This window comes from Eubalaena glacialis, chromosome 4, assembly GCF_028564815.1.
Source record: "Eubalaena glacialis isolate mEubGla1 chromosome 4, mEubGla1.1.hap2.+ XY, whole genome shotgun sequence".
NCBI classification, from domain to species: domain Eukaryota; kingdom Metazoa; phylum Chordata; class Mammalia; order Artiodactyla; family Balaenidae; genus Eubalaena; species Eubalaena glacialis.
Genome location: NC_083719.1, coordinates 55,063,722 through 55,082,503, shown reverse-complemented (window position 1 = coordinate 55,082,503; position 18,782 = coordinate 55,063,722). Strand labels below are relative to the sequence as shown.

Genomic DNA, 18,782 nt, shown 5'->3' with positions numbered 1-18,782 from the left:
CTCCATAAAGCCAGGTTCTTTGTTTCCAACCGATTCTGAACTGTTCATTTCATCAAGTAGAAGCCAGGATGAAAGTCCACAGCAGAAGGGAGGTGCTCTCTATTAGATGGGCAGGGCCACCTGGTTTCCTGCATCCTGGGGGGCTCTCTGGGGAGAGTGGTCCAGGGTGGGTGAAGGGAAAATGGTGGACCTTGTCTCTCAGAAGCTGGGTCTTAGCAGAGCCCAAACTCTAACCACAAGGAAGTGTAATCTGACTCCAGCCTGGCTTTTCTTTTGCTCAGTTCCATCCTCTACCCCTCAGTTACCGTGGTGCTGGTGCCTCTCCTTTCCTGGTCAGAGGAAACCTGTCTGTATGCCTACAGCCTGAGTAGCTCAGTTGTTTCTACTGGATAGCAAGGTTCTGCCTGGACAGAAATAAAGCAGGGCCAGTGAAATGGCATTTCCACAAACCCTACTACCTTCCATTCAAAGGCCCGTGGCCTCTTAGGCTTTATCCAGGGGGATAATAGCCCAACCGCACACGTGTAGACATGGCTGTCTGGACAGATGAACAGGCTCCAGGCCCTCCTCAGTCACATCTGGGATGAATGGTCAGTGTGGCAGCAAGGGCTGCAGTTGCAGTGCCCTACGCAGCCTCCCTCATTAGCTCGGGGGCCAGGGAAAGACTATGCCTCCACTCCTCTGCTCACAGAGGTGAGCAGCACTCAGAGAAAAGGAAAGCCTGTCTTGGGTGTGTTAGTGAGGGCCACTGTGTTCCATGGGTTGTCCCAGCTCCATTTCCTCCTGGGCCTGCTATGGAAGGGCCCACCTCCACCCCCAGCTGGATTTAGTTTTGGGCAGGTGACTCAGCAGGCAGGAGACATTGCACCTTCATGCTCTGACTTGGAGCCCCCAGAGCTTGGTGTGGGTTCCATGATCGTGCCTTGAGTTACAGGGCACAGCTATAGTCAAGCTTCTCAAGCTGCAATTTCTATCATCTGTCCTTCTGTCTACCAAGTACAACACTGAGACAATTCCTCATCCCTCCATCCCTTCATCCCTCCATCCCTCCATCCTTCCCTCCATCCCTCCATCCCTCCATCCTTCCCTCCATCCCTCCATCCTTCCCTCCATCCCTCCATCCTTCCCTCCATCCCTCCATCCCTCCATCCCTCCATCCTTCCGTCCATCGCTCCATCCTTCCGTCCATCCCTCCATCTATCCAGCATTTACTGGGCACCTGCACTGTGCCTGGCACTGTGGAAGATGATGAAGGTCCATGGATGAGGAAGACACAGCATTGCTGTCAAGAATCTCAGGGTTAGTGAATGTGATTGACAATGAACAAATATTGGTTGGTTAGTGGAATATCATCTGGTGAGACAAGAATGATCACAGTTAGGAACAGGATATGTTGAGGTTCTGAATTTTACAGCAGTAACCCTGGATAGAGGAGGTGGAGAAGGCACACCTCTAAGGATTTTCCTGAGTTTAATGGATGTCCTGGGACAGTGGGCTCAGCTCAGGGACTATCTGCTTTGGGAGGGACCCAGTGGGGACTGGGAGGATGGGTCTTGGCAGCATCTCCTGAGTGGAGGACTATTGTTGTCACACCTCTTCCCACCCTAAAGAGAAGGTTGGGGAGTAGCAGCAGAGGGTTGTTCTCCTGTGTCTCATTACCCCAAGCTGCCCTTTCAGGGAAAAAGCCTGGAGACCAATCCATCTCATTTTATTACTTTGGAAGGAGAGAAGCCACAAGTGTAGGGATGATGGCAGAGGCTGCTTTCAGGGTTATATTTAGAGATCAACTCCTACATTCAAATGGAATCCTAAGCAGGCTTTCAGGTGGGTGGAGCAATTGCTTGGCTGGGCAGTCTTCCTTTGGATACTGGAAACAGCTACCTAAACCTTGGTCGAGGAGGATCTTTGGTTTATCAGCAGGAGGAAACCCGAGAAGGTATACTTTGTGAGCTTAAATAAGCCCCCAGCCTCCACTCCAGCCTCCACTCCAGCTGGAGCAGATTAAAATTTGTGGACCCTTGGCATTTTCTGAGGAAATAGAATATTTTTTTTTCTCCCCAAAAGACAGGTCTCTGGTTTTGTCATGAGACAGTAAGATCTGAAAATAAAGACAGACCTAAAATTCATTTTAATTGAAGACAAACTTGGTTCAATGCCTGTTTACAATGAACTTAGATAATTTTGCTTCATTATACAGTGTATTATGTTTGCATTGGGGGGTTCTGAAAATAAGTTACTTGCTTGAAGATATGACTAAGATACCACTTTTCATCATGGTTTGGGCTAGTTGCATTTCTCATGAGGATAGAAATATGAAATGAGGATGGATATGAAATGAGAGGCCAAGAAAGATGAGAACCTTCACTTCCATTTTCCTTTGCAAGGAGCTCCAGAATAACCTACGTCCCTTTTCCCCTTCTATCTGTTACTTGGGACCATCTTCCTCTTTGGCCTAAACACTCTCAGCTCATACAGCCCCATTGCCCACCCCCTCATTAACACCTTCGTCGATTAGCACCATGCAGAAAAGTTGAATAACATGTTATTCATGTGCGGTGCTCTTCTTGTCATGGCAGAGATTCTGCAGGAGAATATACAGAGAGGGAAATGCTTCCTGAGATCCACCATATCGTTTAGTTTAGAGCCTCAGCCAGGGATCTTGCAGCCCAATACTCCTTCCTTGAAGTCATCCTTGGGAGAGTTTCCGGTTACTGTACCCTAAAAGCGATTTTGCTGTCCACTTGAGCCCCTAGTATACTCTCCATTCTGTTAAGCTGAATTTGGACAATAGATATCAAGAACCAAAGATGATACAAAAGCCAGATGTTTCTGGCACATAGCTGGCTACAAATACCTTGCCTCTGCCCACATCCTTACTTCCTGTTTCCCTTCTGATCAATTTGTCAGAATTCATCCGCTGTTCCGTGATGGAGCTAACACTGCCAGTACCAATTCTTCCACATTGAATTATTTATTCATTAAGCAAACACTTAATCCAGTGCTGCCTGTGTATGGGATACAAAGAAGGCAGACCTGGTTCTGTTTTCAAGAAACCTCCAGTCTAGTGGGAATACAGATGTACAGTACTAGTCTGTCTTACAGGGTCTGATGTAGATGAACATATTGTGTGGGAACTTGGAGTAAAGCCAGTGTGAGTTGCCCAGGGGAGCTGAGGAAGTTTCTCAGTGGAAATGACTCTGAGGAATGAGGGATGATTAGGGATTTTCTAGGAAGATAAGAGTGGAGACAGCATTCTAGCAGAAAGAACAGCATGTACAAAGGCTCAGTGCCATGAAAGAGGATGGTAGTTTCTGGGACTGGTGAGTAGCCCCATGTGGCTGGAGCCTAGTTTCCATGGGGAAAATGGCACAAGGGGTTTGTCTTCTAGGCCCAAGAAGATCCCCATAGGCTTACTTAGGAAGATCTATTTGGTCCCATGGGTGATGGGAAACTGTTGAGGAATTTTGAAGAGGAATGATAGGAGCAGATTTTGATGTGATCTCAACAATAGGATATAGACTGATGAGAGGAGAACTGACATCCTCCTATGGCTCTTTAGTGGATGCTATAGTGTGTCCCCCAATCCTAGACACTTGTCCCCCCAGCTGTTGGGAGTATTGCCTGCTGATGTCTCACAACCGAGCCCCTCCCAGAAAACTGACTGAAGAGAGCTGCTTGCCCAAGACGAGAGGCCATATAAAGGCTTAGCTCCAGCTGGGACAGCTCTGAAGGGCCATCCCCGCTCTGGAGCGCCCTGTGGGATCCACTGACACCCTTGTTGTGACCGTATCACAGCTCAACTCATCCTTTTGCCTAATTCTGCTTCTTTACTCCCTCACTGGTGGTGTTCCCAAGAGCCCTGTCCAGTAAGCCGCCTACGGACAAATCTCCATCTCAGAGTTTATTTTGTGGGGACCTCAACCCTGCAACAGTCTTCCCCAGTCTGGAGAGTTGGTGGCCTGCTGCTCCTTTCTTGAGTCACCTTTACTCCTTAAAGTCTTCATGGCAAAAGAACAGTGGTTGGGTATCTTGCACACCCTGTTTTGCAAGGTTTCTGATTCTCACTGGACACCAAAGTCTTTCTCTTAAGCACTTCTGAAGACTGTGGGGGAGAGCAGAGATGACCCTTCCCTGGCCAGCCCTTCTCTCCAGTGTGAGGGAAGAACATATTTAGGTTCTTCCCATACATAAAGGGGAACCTTTGCTGCAGTGACCAATTGGATCTATGGTTTTGTGGGATTCTACTGGGAAATCATGACATGGTCTATTTGCTCAGCATCTGTCTCTGCTCTTAACGAATTCAAAGAGAATCTCTGACTTAACATTTACAAAAGGTCATAGAACTTAGAATTTAAAAAATAGGTAATAGTGAGAGACCTTCAAGATGGTGGAGGAGTAAGACGTGAAGATCACCTTCCTCCCCACAAATACATCAGAAATACATCTACATGTGGAACAACTCCTACAGAACACCTACTGAACGCTGGCAGAAGACCTCAGACTTCCCAAATGATATATATATATTTTTTCTATTTCTCTTTTTGTGAGTGTGTATGTGTATGCTTCTTTGTGTGATTTTGTCTGTATAACTTTGCTTTTACCATTTGTCCTAGGGTTCTGTCTGTCCGTTTTTTTTTTTAGTATAGTTTTTAGCGCTTGTTATCATTGGTGGATTTGTTTTTTGGTTTGGTTGCTCTCGTCTTTCTTTCTTTTCATTACTTTTTAATTCTTTTTACTTTAATAACTTTTCTTTTCTTTCTTTCCTTCCTTCCTTCCTTTCTTCCTTCCTTCCTTCCTTCCTCCCTCCCTCCCTCCCTTCCTTCCTTCCTTCCTTCCTTCTTCCTTCCTTTCTTTCCTTTCTCCCTTTTCTTCTGAGCTGTGTGGCTGACACGTGTCAGGGCTGAGCCTCTGAGGTGGGACAGCCGAGTTAAGGACGTTGGTCCACCAGAGACCTCCTGGCTCCAGAAAATATCAAACGGTGAAAGCTCTCCCAGAGATCTCCATCTCAACACTAAGACCCAGCTCCACTCAACAACCAGCAAGCTACAGTGCTGGACACCCTATGCCAAACAACTAGCAAGAAAGGAACACAACCCCATCCATTAGCAGAGAGGCTGCCTACAATCATAATAAGGTCACAGACACCCCAAAACACACCACTGGATGTGGTCCTACCCACCAGAAAGACAAGATCCAGCCTCATCCACCAGAACACAGGCACCAGTCCCCTACACCAGGAAGCCTACACAACCTACTGAACCAACCTTACCCACTGGGGGCAGACACCAAAAACAATGGGAACTATGAACCTGAAGCCTGCGAAAAGGAGACCCTAAACACAATAAGTTAAGCAAAATGAGAGGACAGAGAAATACGCAGCAGATGAAGGAGCAAGGTAAAAACCCACCAGACCAAACAAATGAAGAGGAAATAGGCAGTCTACCTGAAAAAGAATTCAGAGTAATGATAGTAAAGATGATCCAAAATCTTGGAAATAGAATGAAGAAAATACAGGAAACGTTTAACAAGGACCTAGAAGAACTAAAGAGCAAACAAACAATGATGAACAACACAATAAATGAAATGACAAATTCTCTAGAAGGAATCAATAGCAAGATAACTGAGGCAGAAGAACAGATAAGTGACCTGGAAGATAAAATAATGGAAATAACTGCCACAGAGCCGAATAAAGAAAAAAGAATGAAAAGAATGGAGGACAGTCTCAGAGACCTCTGGGAAAACATTAAACGCACCAACATTCGAATTATAGGGGTCCCAGAAGAAGAAGAGAAAAAGAAAGGGGCCGAGAAAATATTTGAAGAGATTATAGTTGAAAACTTCCCTAAGATGGGAAAGGAAATAGTCAATCAAGTCCAGGAAGCACAGAGACTCCCATACAGGATAAATCCAAGGAGAAACACGCCAAGACACATACTAATCAAACTATCAAAAATTAAATACAAAGAAAAAATATTAAAAGCAGCAAGGGAAAACAACAAATAACACACAAGAGAATCCCCATAAGGTTAACAGCTGATCTTTCAGCAGAAACTCTGCAAGCCAGAAGGGAGTGGCAGGACATATTTAAAGTGGTGAAAGGGAAAAACCTACAACCAAGATTACTCTACCCAGCAAGGATCTCATTCAGATTCAGTGGAGAAATTAAAAGCTTTACAGACAAGCAAAAGCTAAAAGAATTCAGCACCACCAAACCAGCTTTACAACAAACGCTAAAGGAACTTCTCTAGGCAGGAAACACAAGAGAAGGAAAAGACCTACAATAACGAACCCAAAACAATTAAGAAAATGGTAATAGGAACATACATATTGATAACTACCTTAAATGTAAATGGATTAAATGCTCCAACCAAAAGACATAGACTGGCTGAATGGATACAAAAACAAGACCTGTATATATGCTGTCTACAAGAGACCCATTTCAGACCTAGGTACACATACAGACTGAAAATGAGGGGATGGAAAAAGATATTCCATGCAAATGGAAATCAAAAGAAAGCTGGAGTACCAATTCTAATATCAGACAGAATAGACTTTAAAATAAAGACTATTACAAGAGTCAAAGAAGGACACTACATAATGATCAAGGGATCAATCCAAGAAGAAGATATAACAACTGTAAATATTTATGCACCGAACATAGGAGCACCTCAATACATAAGGCAAATGCTAACAGCTATAAAAGGGGAAATCAACCGTAACACAATCATAGTAGGGGACTTTAACCACCCGCTTTCACCAATGGACAGATCATCCAAAATGAAAATAAGGAAACACAAACTTTAAATGATACATTACACAGGAAGGACTTAATTGATATTTATAGGACTTCCCATCCAAAAACAACAGAATACACTTTCTTCTCAAGTGCTCATGGAACATTCTTCAGGGTAGATCATATCTTGGGTCACAAATCAAGCCATGGTAAATTTAAGAAAATTGAAATTGTATTAGGTAACTTTTCCAACCACAACGCCATGAGACTAGATATCAATTACAGGAAAAAATCTGTAAAAAATACAAACACATGGAGGCTAAAAAATGCACTACTAAATAACGAAGTGATCACTGAAGAAATCAAAGAGGAAATAAAAAACTACCTAGAAACAAATGACAATGAAAACATGATGACCCAAAACCTATGGGATGCAGCAAAAGCAGTTCTAAGAAGGAAGTTTATAGCAATACAATCATACATCAAGAAACCAGAAACATCTCAAATAAACAACCTAACTTTACACCTAAAGCAGTTAGAGAAAGAAGAACAAAAAACCCCTGAAGTTAGCAGAAGGAAAGAAATCATAAAGATCAGATAAAAAATAAATGAAGGAAACAATAGCAAAGATCATAAAACTAAAAGTGGGTTCTTTGAGAAGATAAACAAAATTGATAAACCATTATCCAGACTCATCAAGAAAAAAAGGGAGAAGACTCAAATCAATAGAATTAGAAATGAAAAAGGAGAAGTAACAACTGACATTGCAGAAATACAAAGTATTATGAGATTACTATAAGCAACTATATGCCAATAAAATGGACAACCTGGAAGAAATGGACAAATTCTTAGAAAAGCACAACCTTCTGAGACTGAACCAGGAAGAAATAGAAAATATAAACAGACAAATCACAAGCACTGAAATTGAGACTGTGATTAATAATCTTCCAACAAACAAAAGCCCAGGACCAGATGGCTTCACGGGCGAATTCTATCAAACATTTAGAGAAGAGCTAACACTTATCCTTCTCAAACTCTTCCAAAATATAGCAGAGGGAGGAACACTCCCAAACTCATTCTATGAGGCCACCATCACCCTGATACCAAAACCAGACAAAGATGTCACAAAGAAAGAATACTACAGGCCAATATCACTGATGAACGTAGATGCAAAAATCCTCAACAAAATACTAGCAAACAGAATCCAACAGCACATTAAAAGGATCATACACCATGATCAAGTGGGGTTTATCCCAGGGATGCAAGGATTCTTCAATATAAGCAAATCAATCAATGCGATAAACCATATTAACAAATTGAAGGAGAAAAACCATATGCTCATCTCAACAGATGCAGAAAAAGCTTTCGACAAAATTCAACACCCATTTATGATGAAAAACCCTCCAGAAAGTAGGCATAGAGGGAACTTACCTCAACATGATAAAGACCATGTATGACAAACGCACAGCCAACATCGTCCTCAATAGTGAAAAACTGAAACCATTTCCACTAAGATCAGGAACAAGACAAGGTTGCCCACTCTCACCACTATTATTCAACATAGTTTTGGAAGTTTTAGCCACAGCAATCAGAGAAGAAAAAGAAATAAAAGGAATCCAAATCGGAAAAGAAGAAGTAAAGCTGTCACTGTTTGCAGATGACATGATACTATACATAGAGAATCCAAAAGATGCTACCAGAAAACTACTAGAGCTAATCAATGAATTTGGTAAAGTAGCAGGGTACAAAATTAATGCACAGAAATCTCTTGCATTCCTGTACACTAATGATGAAAAATCTGAAAGAGAAATTAAGGAAACACTCCCATTTACCATTGCAACAAAAAGAATAAAATATCTATGAATAAACCTACCTACCTAAGGAGACAAAATACCTGTATGCAGAAAATTATAAGAAACAGATGAAAGAAATTAAAGATGATACAAACAGATGGAGAGATATACCATGTTCTTGGATTGGAAGAATCAACATTGTGAAAATGACTCTACTACCCAAAGCAATCTACAGATTCAATGCAATCTCTATCAAACTACCACTGGCATTTTTCACAGAGCTAGAACAAAAAATTTCACAATTTGTATGGAAACACAAAAGACCCTGAATAGCCAAAGCAATCTTGAGAAAGAAAAACGGAGCTGGAGGAATCAGGCTCCTGGACTTCAGACTATACTACAAAGCTACAGTAATCAAGACAGTATGGTACTGGCACAAAAACAGAAATATAGATCAATGGAACAGGATAGAAAGCCCAGAGATAAACCCATGCACATATGGTCACCTTATCTTTGACAAAGGAGGCAAGAATATACAATGGAGAAAAGACAGCTTCTGCAGTAAGTGGTGCTGGGAAAACTGGACAGCTACATGTAAAAGAATGAAGTTAGAACACTCCCTAACACCATGCACAAAAATAAACTCAAAATAGATTAAAGACCTAAATGTAAGGCCAGACACTATAAAACTCTTAGAGGAAAACATAGGCAGAACACTCTATGACATAAACCACAGCAAGATCCTTTTTGACCCACCTAGTAGAGAAATGGAAATAAAAACAAATATAAACAAATGGGACCTAATGAAACTTCAAAGCTTTTGCACAACAAAGAAACCATAGACAAGACGAAAAGACAACCCTCAGAATGGAGAAAATATTTGCAAATGAAGCAACTGACAAAGGATTAATCTCCAAAATTTACAAGTAGCTCATGCAGCTCAATATGAAAAAAACAAACAGCCCAATCCAAAAATGGGCAGAAGACCTAAATAGACATTTCTCCAAAGAAGATATACAGATTGCCAACAAACACATGAAAGGATGTTCAACATCACTAATCATTAGAGAACTGCAAATCAAAACTACAATGAAGTATTACCTCACACTGGTCAGAATGGCCGTCATCACAAAATCTACAAACAATAAATGCTGGAGGGGGTGTGGAGAAATCAGAACCCTCTTGCACTCTTGGTGGGCATGTAAATTGATACAGTCACTATGGAGAACAGTATGGAGGGTCCTTAAAAAACTAAAAATAGAACTACCATACGACCCAGCAATCCCACTACTGGGCATGTACCCTGAGAAAACCACAATTCAAAAAGAGTCATGTACCACAATGTTCATTGCAGCACTATTTACAATAGCCAGGACATGGAAGCAACCTAAGTGTCCCTTGACAGATGAATGGATAATGAAGATATGGCACATATATACAATGGAATATTACTCAGCCATAAAAAGAAATGAAATTGAGTTATTTGTAATGAGGTGGATAGACCTAGAGTCTGTCATACAGAGTGAAGTAAGTCGGAAAGAGAAAAATACTGTATGCTAACACATATACATGGAATGTAAAAAAAAAATTAAATGGTTCTGAAGAACCTAGGGGCAGGACAGGAATAAAGACACAGACCTACTAGAGAATGGACTTGATGACACGGGGAGGGGGAAGGTTAAGTTGTGACAAAGTGAAAGAGTGGCATGGACATATATACACTACCAAATGTAGAATGGATGGCCGGTGGGAAGCAGCCACATAGCACAGGGAGATCAGCTCTGTGCTTTGTGACCACCTAGAGGGGTGGGATAGGGAGGGTGGGAGGGAGATGCAAGAGGGAGTGGATATGGGGACATATGTATATGTATAGCTGATTCACTTTGGTATAAAGCAGAAACTAACACACCATTGTAAAGCAATTATACTCCAATAAAGATGTTAAAAAAATAAGTAAATAAAAAAACATAATAAATAGGTAATAAACATATAGAGTACAAAGTTCATAAAGAAGAAAGTTTAAAAATATTTTTAGAATAAGTAATAAATGTGTATCTCAAAATATCCATAAGGTAGAAAAGCATGAAAGGTAAGTATGCTAATACTTTTTCCTTCCCCTAATCCTTTCAGTATTTTCCTTTCTCCCCGTCCATATCCCCCACCCAAACAACCACTGAGACTAGTTTCTTAACAGTTTGTAAAGGCAAAGAATTTGTCTCTTCCATCCTTTCTGGTGAATTGATCTCCATCGACAAGGCCTCAATGTATAAAGGCTGGGAATCATGTGTGTTGTATAATTGAACTATTCTATTTCTCAGGCTGTAGCTAATTTATAGATTTTCTGTGTCAGAGAGGTCATTAAAAATGCCTATTTTGAGAAGCCTTTCCTAATTTCCCTCAGGAGATCTTTGCCCACCTTGAGAGGCTAAGCCTTTGTATTTCCATCTTAAGACATACTTTCCTTTTTAATGTTAAACATAGCTTTTACTTTTTTAATTATAAAATCATATTTCATATTAGGAAATGTAGATAAGCTATCCTATACCACCACCATCCAAAGATAAACACCTATACTTTGCTGTATATACTTCTAGAGAATTCTCATACATTTGTATATATAATCTTTTAAAAAGTGATATCACATTATAATAACAATTTTTCAGCTTATTCTACCGTAGTATACACTATGTATTTTTCCATTTCTAGAAATCATTCCAACATTTATGTTAGAGCAACCTGGCAGCTGTTGTAAATAGACCCCATCATGCGATGGGCGCATACAGTAGAAGTTTACGCCTTGCTTTTGTACCAGTCCTGAACATGAATAGGCCATGGGGGCAGCTCTCCTCCAAGTGAGCAACCAGAAACTCAGGCTGTCTGAGGTTCTGCCATCTTTAACACTTGACTTCTAGGGTTTGGTGATCTTGCCATTCCAACCAGCCAGGAGGAAAGAGCATGTAGGATCTCACAGGTGCAGCACTGGAAATGGTGTATTTTATTTCCATCCACTTTTTATTGAGCAGGACTCAGGCACATGGCCACACCTAATAGTAGAGGAAGTTGGGAAATGTATCTAGCTGTGTATCCAGGAATAAGAGGAGGAATTTGGGCGAAAGCCTAGCAGTCTCTGTCACATATTTATTAATATAGCTTGTCTGTGGTCTTGCCTATGCCTGGAAAGCTGAATCCATGTCTGATTCATGCCCACAACACTTTTTACAATAACTGACACATAGCTGTCACTGCTCTGTAGATAATCTGCTGAATGAATGAGTGGAAACTACCTAATTCTATTGTCCAGGATTAATGAGAATCTATTCCTTTTGTTAAGGGGTAAACAAGAGACACTTCTCAGATCATGAAGGAAATGTGGAGTAGAAACTTGGCATCTGAGAAGGAAAAACTTTTTAAGGAAAAGACAGGGTCCTTAGCCTGGTCTAGGAATCCAGGTGAAGGGAATATAAACTTCCCAGGAGCTAAGAAGGCTTCTGAACAGAAATAGTCTGGACTTGCATTGTAAGGGAACTGCATGATTTCTTTCCAAAGCTGGATAAGGCAGATCTCTCTATAACCTTTATGGGTCTAAACTGTAATCCTTGATGTTTATGTAGTCTGTATCTTCATGACATGCTTACATTTATAGAAAAGTTTTTTTCGGTAGGGTTGTTCCTGAGAAGACAGATCTGAAGGTGCTGTGTTGAGGGCTCACTCTGAGAAATAGGAAAGGCCCTGCAGTGGAGGAAATGCCACAGGCTCCCAGGGGACTGGCAGTGGGACTCTGGGGTGGCACCGGGAGAGCAAGTGGTGAGGACAGGTGGTCTCCTGGCATTGCTGGGGGATGGCAGGATCAAGACCTTCACTGATCAAACAAATGTCTGTTTTCCTACACATTAGGTGATGCTGATAGGGATTCTGGGCAGCAGGTGGGGGCAGGAGAGGCTATGCCAGTTCTCCACGTGCCTTCTGCCCAGGAGAGCCTGGAAGGTCCGTACTGTTTTGTTCCCCTTCTGCCAACCCCCAAAGCGTAGTGACTGGTGCCAAGGCAGCTGGCGAAGGAGGCTGAAGCCAGGCCCAGAATTCCCTTCTCACTCCAAGCCTGGGTTTTACTGTAATGTCAGGAGCCAGTGAGCTCGGTCCATGAGCTCCCCATTCTGACTTGGCCAGCCCTGCCCTCCACCTTTAATTTGGGAGATCATTAGGGAATAGTTGATTTCTCACCGTACAATCTGATCCCCTTACTCTTGGAAACTACCTACAGATTTGGGGCTTGCTTTCCTCTTCTCTGTAAGAGGGTAGCAGGAAGAATGCCCCCCCATGGATTCTCATGGCCGTGGCTGTCCTGTTATGGGGCCAAGTGGCCATTGGCTCTCTTCCACAGTTGGCCTGTTTGGGGAGTGGACTGAGGGCTTTGGGGCATCCTGAACACTTTTTTCTTTTTTTTTCTGCAGGATTAGACACAACCTACTGGGACACACAGGGCGCTGGAGGAAGGAGGAGGCGTAATGCTCAGCCCCTGCCCCACTGTGCCTTCAGAAGCTGATGGCCGGCCAGCCAACATTTCGAGGCCGGCACACATCCTTCGGGGCTTATGAATCCACCTTCTTGCCTCCTGCAAAGGGAAAGGGGATGATTGGGCCAGGTAATTTTCTTATTGGATAGACCTTCTGGTCATTTAACATTTTACATTTTACAACTTACATGAAAATCAGCTTAACGTGTTGAAGGCTACTTGCTTGTTGAATGGAATTTTTAAATGGTGCAGCAGTTACTTTGGCTTCAGTAAAAGCTTGGAATGAATAAAGTCAAGAGTATATATAGTTTCCTTTCAGTATCCCGAGTGGCACATGTAGTTATTAAGATTTAAAGCATTTTGGCCTTTAGATCATAAAATTCCTAGAGCTAAGGGGGAGAGGGTGGAGATGAAGGGACAAAGGAAAGGAAGGGGAATGGTAAGAGGATTCTTGTAAATGTTCTTAGCTGATAAATAACGCTATTTTATAGGGCACTTGTCCATCTGAAACCTCGGAGCTCTTTGTGGGATCATACCATCAGTCCTCACACTGTCCCCCCTAGGAGATAAGAGAGGCAAATGGCAATCGATGTGAAATATGAAAGAAGAGGTTCTGAGGAGGGGCTATGAGTTGTTTGCTATAATGTCACCAGGAAGTTTCTACACCATGAGTGTAGGGCCAGGTGTCCCAACCCCTGTTAGAATGCTTAGGCTTCTCACATGGCTGTGCCCTGGGCTAAGTAAAGGATGAAGGTTGCCATCTTGCTTTATGATCCTTTGGGGGTGAGGGGAGGGCACTATTAAAGAACATGAAAAATCATTTAGGGTAGAAGTAGAAGCAGGCTCTTGGGATGGTCCAAATGATAGGTTTAACTGCCTCCATTTTAATTATGAAGTTATTTGTTTGGATGTGGCTACCATTTGAGAGCCACAAAAAGCAACTGAGAGCACAAAAGTATTTACTGTAAAAAAATTCAGTGGAAAAGAAATGCAGCACGGTGGGCTGGGGAAGGGACTATCATAACATTTCTTCTAACCCCTCCCCCAGCACTTACTCCCCACCCAATGAATCTCATTAGTTGGTATATAAGGGGGAAATTGTAATTTAGTCATGGTTGAATGTATCCCATTTCCTTTTGGTATTTAGAGACTTTTTTTTTCATAATTATGCTTTTGTGACGAGGGAGGTATTGGGATTCTCTGGGGTTTGGGAAGATCTTTGCTTTATCCTGAAAGCACCTGTCTATTCCCTCTGTGCAATGGTTTCTAATCCTGCCTAGGATGGAGAGATACAAAATGGGCTTCCAATTTCATGGTTGAAGTGAGAAGAGATAATATCAGCTCAGTTCCCTGCATAAAGATTATTTCTAATACAAATCTTCTAGAAGTTTGCCTTTGTGGCTGCAACATGGTCAGGAGGATAAGCTTGTGTATGTGTGTGTATGTAGTTTTCATTCATGTATATTTATAAATAGATCATGGGGAGAAATTCTTAAATAACCCAAGAATTAGGCAGGATGCTCTATGTTATCAATGTGAGTGTGCAAGGTGATTCCTTTTAAGTGTTTTGTAGCATCCCTTGAGATAGAATCATGGCAAGTGTCAGGTGTATCAGCCCTTGATGGGAGCAATATTTCAGGCACATCTAGCAGCAGTTATTTCAAGACAATCGTCCCTGTATAGGCTCCGCACATTGATCTTTGGCATTTGCTGTGCTGTAATATCAAAGGAGCTGAGAGAGGAAAGGGTTAAGGAAAATAAATGGAGTCTGATGTGAACATCTTTCCTCCTTTTCAGCTTTTTAGAAGATAAATGTTTTAGATTTCAATCTGTGGTTCCCAGCAGCTCTCTGGGAACACTGCAGTCGGCCCACAAAAATCGCTACTGCTGAGCCAACCCTAGATAATGCCTCTCAGCAGGGATGACATAATGTGCTAAAAGAAGACTATGATGTAATGCCCATCTCAGAAGTCAGAGCCAATTTCCGTTACAAAGCCTTGGAGTGTAGCAGGAGGTAATGAGCTAGCATAAATTGTGCAGCTCGGAAAACTTTTAGGTCTGATATTCTGATCTGCATGTTTAAAGGCAGAAGAAAAAAAAGAAATAGAATTCCTAGATCTGCTGGGCTTAAGAGTATCTGCTCAGCAAGAAGCTCTGCCCACTTCCAATTTGGACAGACTGGTGCCCCAGGCTGCCCAGATCACCTTGGCCCATGGGGGAGATAATTGTCTGGGTCCATCATCTGCAGCAAGGTGGTGATGTAATGTGTAAGGCTAAATTTGTTTCTGCAGATGATGCTTGAGAAGCGGGTATGGTGTTTGAAGGAGATCGTGCCTTCCCTGGCATGTGGGGGTAACCAGGTTGGAAATGCCTAGGAGGAAGTCGGGGGAGGGGGTAAGGAGTGTTGAAGAAAGTCAGAATGACCTTGAAAACTGTGTTAGGTGCAACCTGCCCTGGTTTGGAGAAGTACGCTTGTGGGGTACCTGAAGCTCCCAGGTAACCTCCGCAGCCTCACCTTAATGATGTATCCCGACCTCCTGGGGTGTAGCCTGCCTGGCAACCAGGGTCCAGCTCTTTGTTGTGTTTCATACAAATGTTGAAAACAGCCATAAATTCATCTAAGCAATGACCTAGAGTCTCATAGGATATGGAAAGGAAAGCACGATCTTTGATTTAAAGGGCGTTCTATCCCATTCCCACTACAGTTTTCTTTTGGTTCATTCTTTCCTTCATTTTATTTTTAATGGCTCTGAGTGCTTCCATGAGGAACACATTTCTATTTTGCTTGCCTTCCTTGGTTTCTGTTGCTTATTCCTCACTGGGGGGCTTGATCCTGTAACCTGCCCTACACACCATCAACTCCCTCTGGATGGAAGGACAGTAGTTTTGTGTGCCTTCTTGTTGCAGATCAGGCCACCAGTGCCACAGACCTGGTGACAGCACTGGCAGAGAATTGCTGGCTTCACAGACTGAATGCTGTGTCTTTAAATAAGGAATGAACATCAGGAGCAGATGAAATTTTTCTGGTGTAAGAAAATGAAATAAAATGGAAAACATAACATATAGGTTAAAGAAGAAATGCTCCTGTGACATGCCAACTGAAATGGGCATTGCTTTCTAGACCTTTCTGTGAAGTGCCAGCAAGTCTTTTAAGTGTATTCTTCCCTGTTGAAAGGAGAGTCGCCATCTCAGCCACTGGTGGTCATTTGCAGATGGATCACAGGTCAGATATCAATACTGTTAATGATAATTTTTATCCAGTGTTTTTCAGTGTACAGCAGATGCTGTCCTAAACTCCTTGCATTAACTGTCTTGTTTAATTCTTAACCAGAACCCACCCTGTGGGGTAGGTCCACTTAGTATTATCACATCCATTTTACAAAGGAGGAAACTGAGGCTCAGAGGGTTTAAATAACTCACCAGGTTCCCAGCTAGTACATGGCCCAGCTGGCACTGGCATCCCTCTTATCCTAGGATGCTGCAGGAGACATGCTTAACCACTATGGAGCACTAGTGTACAGATGACACCAGGTTTAGATAGAGATGGTTCCTGTCTTCAAGGTGAGGTATTCCACAGGGCAAATGAATGCCTTCATTGATAGTTGCACAAAGCAAAGGATTGTTATCTTTTCTTTTTGTATCTGCATCACTTGGCCCAGTGCTGGGTATGTACCACGTGCTCACTAAATGTTTGCTAAGGTGGGCAGTGGGGGATGCAGAAGAAAGAGTGCATGAAAGAATAAAATCCAAATCAGATAGAGAGCGCTCTGAAAATGACAAGGAGTCAGGTTGCTTCTAGTTTATCAGTGAAGACTGCATGCAAAAGATGGTCTACAATGTGTCTACATTAGCAGCTAAATAAAGTGAAAGGCCTATTATTATTTGTCCCCAAATACTTTAGCCTCTGACTAGGTGATTGAGTCTGCTCAGTGAATAAGTGGTAGAAAAATGTTATGCACAGATGGCATTTGTATTAATAGAGGCCCCTCCATAGGCAAGTTCTTACCAGTTCAATAATGTCAATTTTTAAAAGGAATCTCTGATATACAAATGAATGGGGACAGGAGCATAGTTTGACTATAGGAAGGACATGGTAAAGCAGAATTACTGATTTGGATAGTCTCCTTTATTTTCAACAGCCATGGGTCCACCACTATATAGTTATTGTATTTACACAACAGAACAGAGATTATGAGACCTTCTCCCTCTTCTTTAGTCTGAGATATGTGACATCTGATGTTTGTTTATTCTCATCTTTCTAAACCATAAAAAGACATAGAAGGGACAATACTATTTAAAAAAATCTCACAAATATCCTCAACCTACAGCAAGCAAAATCATTCAATCAACAAACATTGGGCAATGGTGAGACCATCTCAGTGGTAGGTTCAAAATCTCATGCTTTCAAGTATCTATTTGGCATGGAGGAATTTTGTTTTCACCACAAAAACCCTAGGAAATGCTCCTTCGACCTTCACACCAAATTATTCCTGCCCTGTCTGCATCCTTAATGCCTAGTGAATCTGCCTCCTTTCTGTTCTCACAGCAAGTGCTCTTTACCTCTCATTTAGATCATCATAAGAAGCTGATTCTTCCTCCAGTGTCTTTCACTCCAATTCATTATGGCCCAAGTAATCTGCCTAAAGGCCAGTCCTCTGAAAAATTTTCAGTGTCTGTCCATCACCTAGAGAATTTAGACCAACCTTTCTATCTCATTCTTTTAGATACTCTGCAGTTTGGCTTCCACCAAAACTTTCCAGCTGTATATCCCTTCATTTATCTATCCTATGCTTTAGCCAAACTGGCCGACTTGTTGTCTCCCAAACAGATATTTTATTCTTGTGCCTTTGTGCAATTTCATTTTTTCCAGGAAGGCCATTCCTCAGTGTCCTCTTACTGTTTAAGTCTTTTCTGTCCTTCAAGCCCCAGCTCAAAGAGGCCACATCTTTGATGAAGATTTCTTGGCTCCTGCCTCCTGGAAATGACTTACTCTTTCTCTGGGCTCCCGTAATATTCAGGTCGAATCTCTCGGGGATCCTATCTGATTCCTCCCTGTGTTATAATTGTTAGTGTGAAATGTCACAATCTTAGACTTTTGCAACCAGGAGAAATATTTTTCTTCTTTTTAAATTCCTAGAGGCAAGAGTGCATCTCCTTCATATTCACATCCCATGGAGTGTGCAGCAGATTCTTATCACATGGCAGATGTTCAGTAGATGACTGTCAAATGAATGAAATGAGCATTTAAAATCCACAGTTGCAATATTAACCATTGAGACATATATAGTCCCAAAGCTGGAAAATGGGGTTCACTTAGATATACTTGTCTCTGCTTCTTTTTGTCCCTTAGATATGGGTGACCAAGGATATTCAGTGAGACTTGCTGCTATTTGGTTTATCTGAGGAGGCCAAAAATAGTTGGGAGAAAAAGGGTGATGACAAGGAGATGACAGGAAGCCGCTGACTAATTGACTTTCTTTTTTTCATCAAAAATTTTCACCCTTTACTTCTCTCTTTACTATCCCTTTCATCTTCCTCCTGTTCTCCACACTTTTTGACTCATGGTAAGGACCATGAGTGATCAATAAAGATTAGAAAGATAATACTAGATTTCTTGCTCCATGGAAACTTTCTGGTTCCACTGAATTATTATGTCCATTGAGGAAATTTAAGTCTTGCTTTCCCATTCTATAAAATGAAAGGGTGATAATGGATTAGCCCTGAGTTCCCTTATAGCATCGGAATT

General features: G+C 42.0%; 1 long non-coding RNA gene across 1 annotated transcript in view; it reads left to right on the top strand.

The window, feature by feature from the left end:
* Positions 1-13,007, top strand: part of LOC133089738 (uncharacterized) — a 261,707-nt gene extending 248,700 nt beyond the window's left edge. Inside the window, exon 3 of the long non-coding RNA XR_009700735.1 lies at positions 12,975-13,007. This is a non-coding gene — a long non-coding RNA (uncharacterized LOC133089738). The remainder of the gene's footprint in view (positions 1-12,974) is intronic.
* Positions 13,008-18,782: the final 5,775 nt, after the last annotated feature.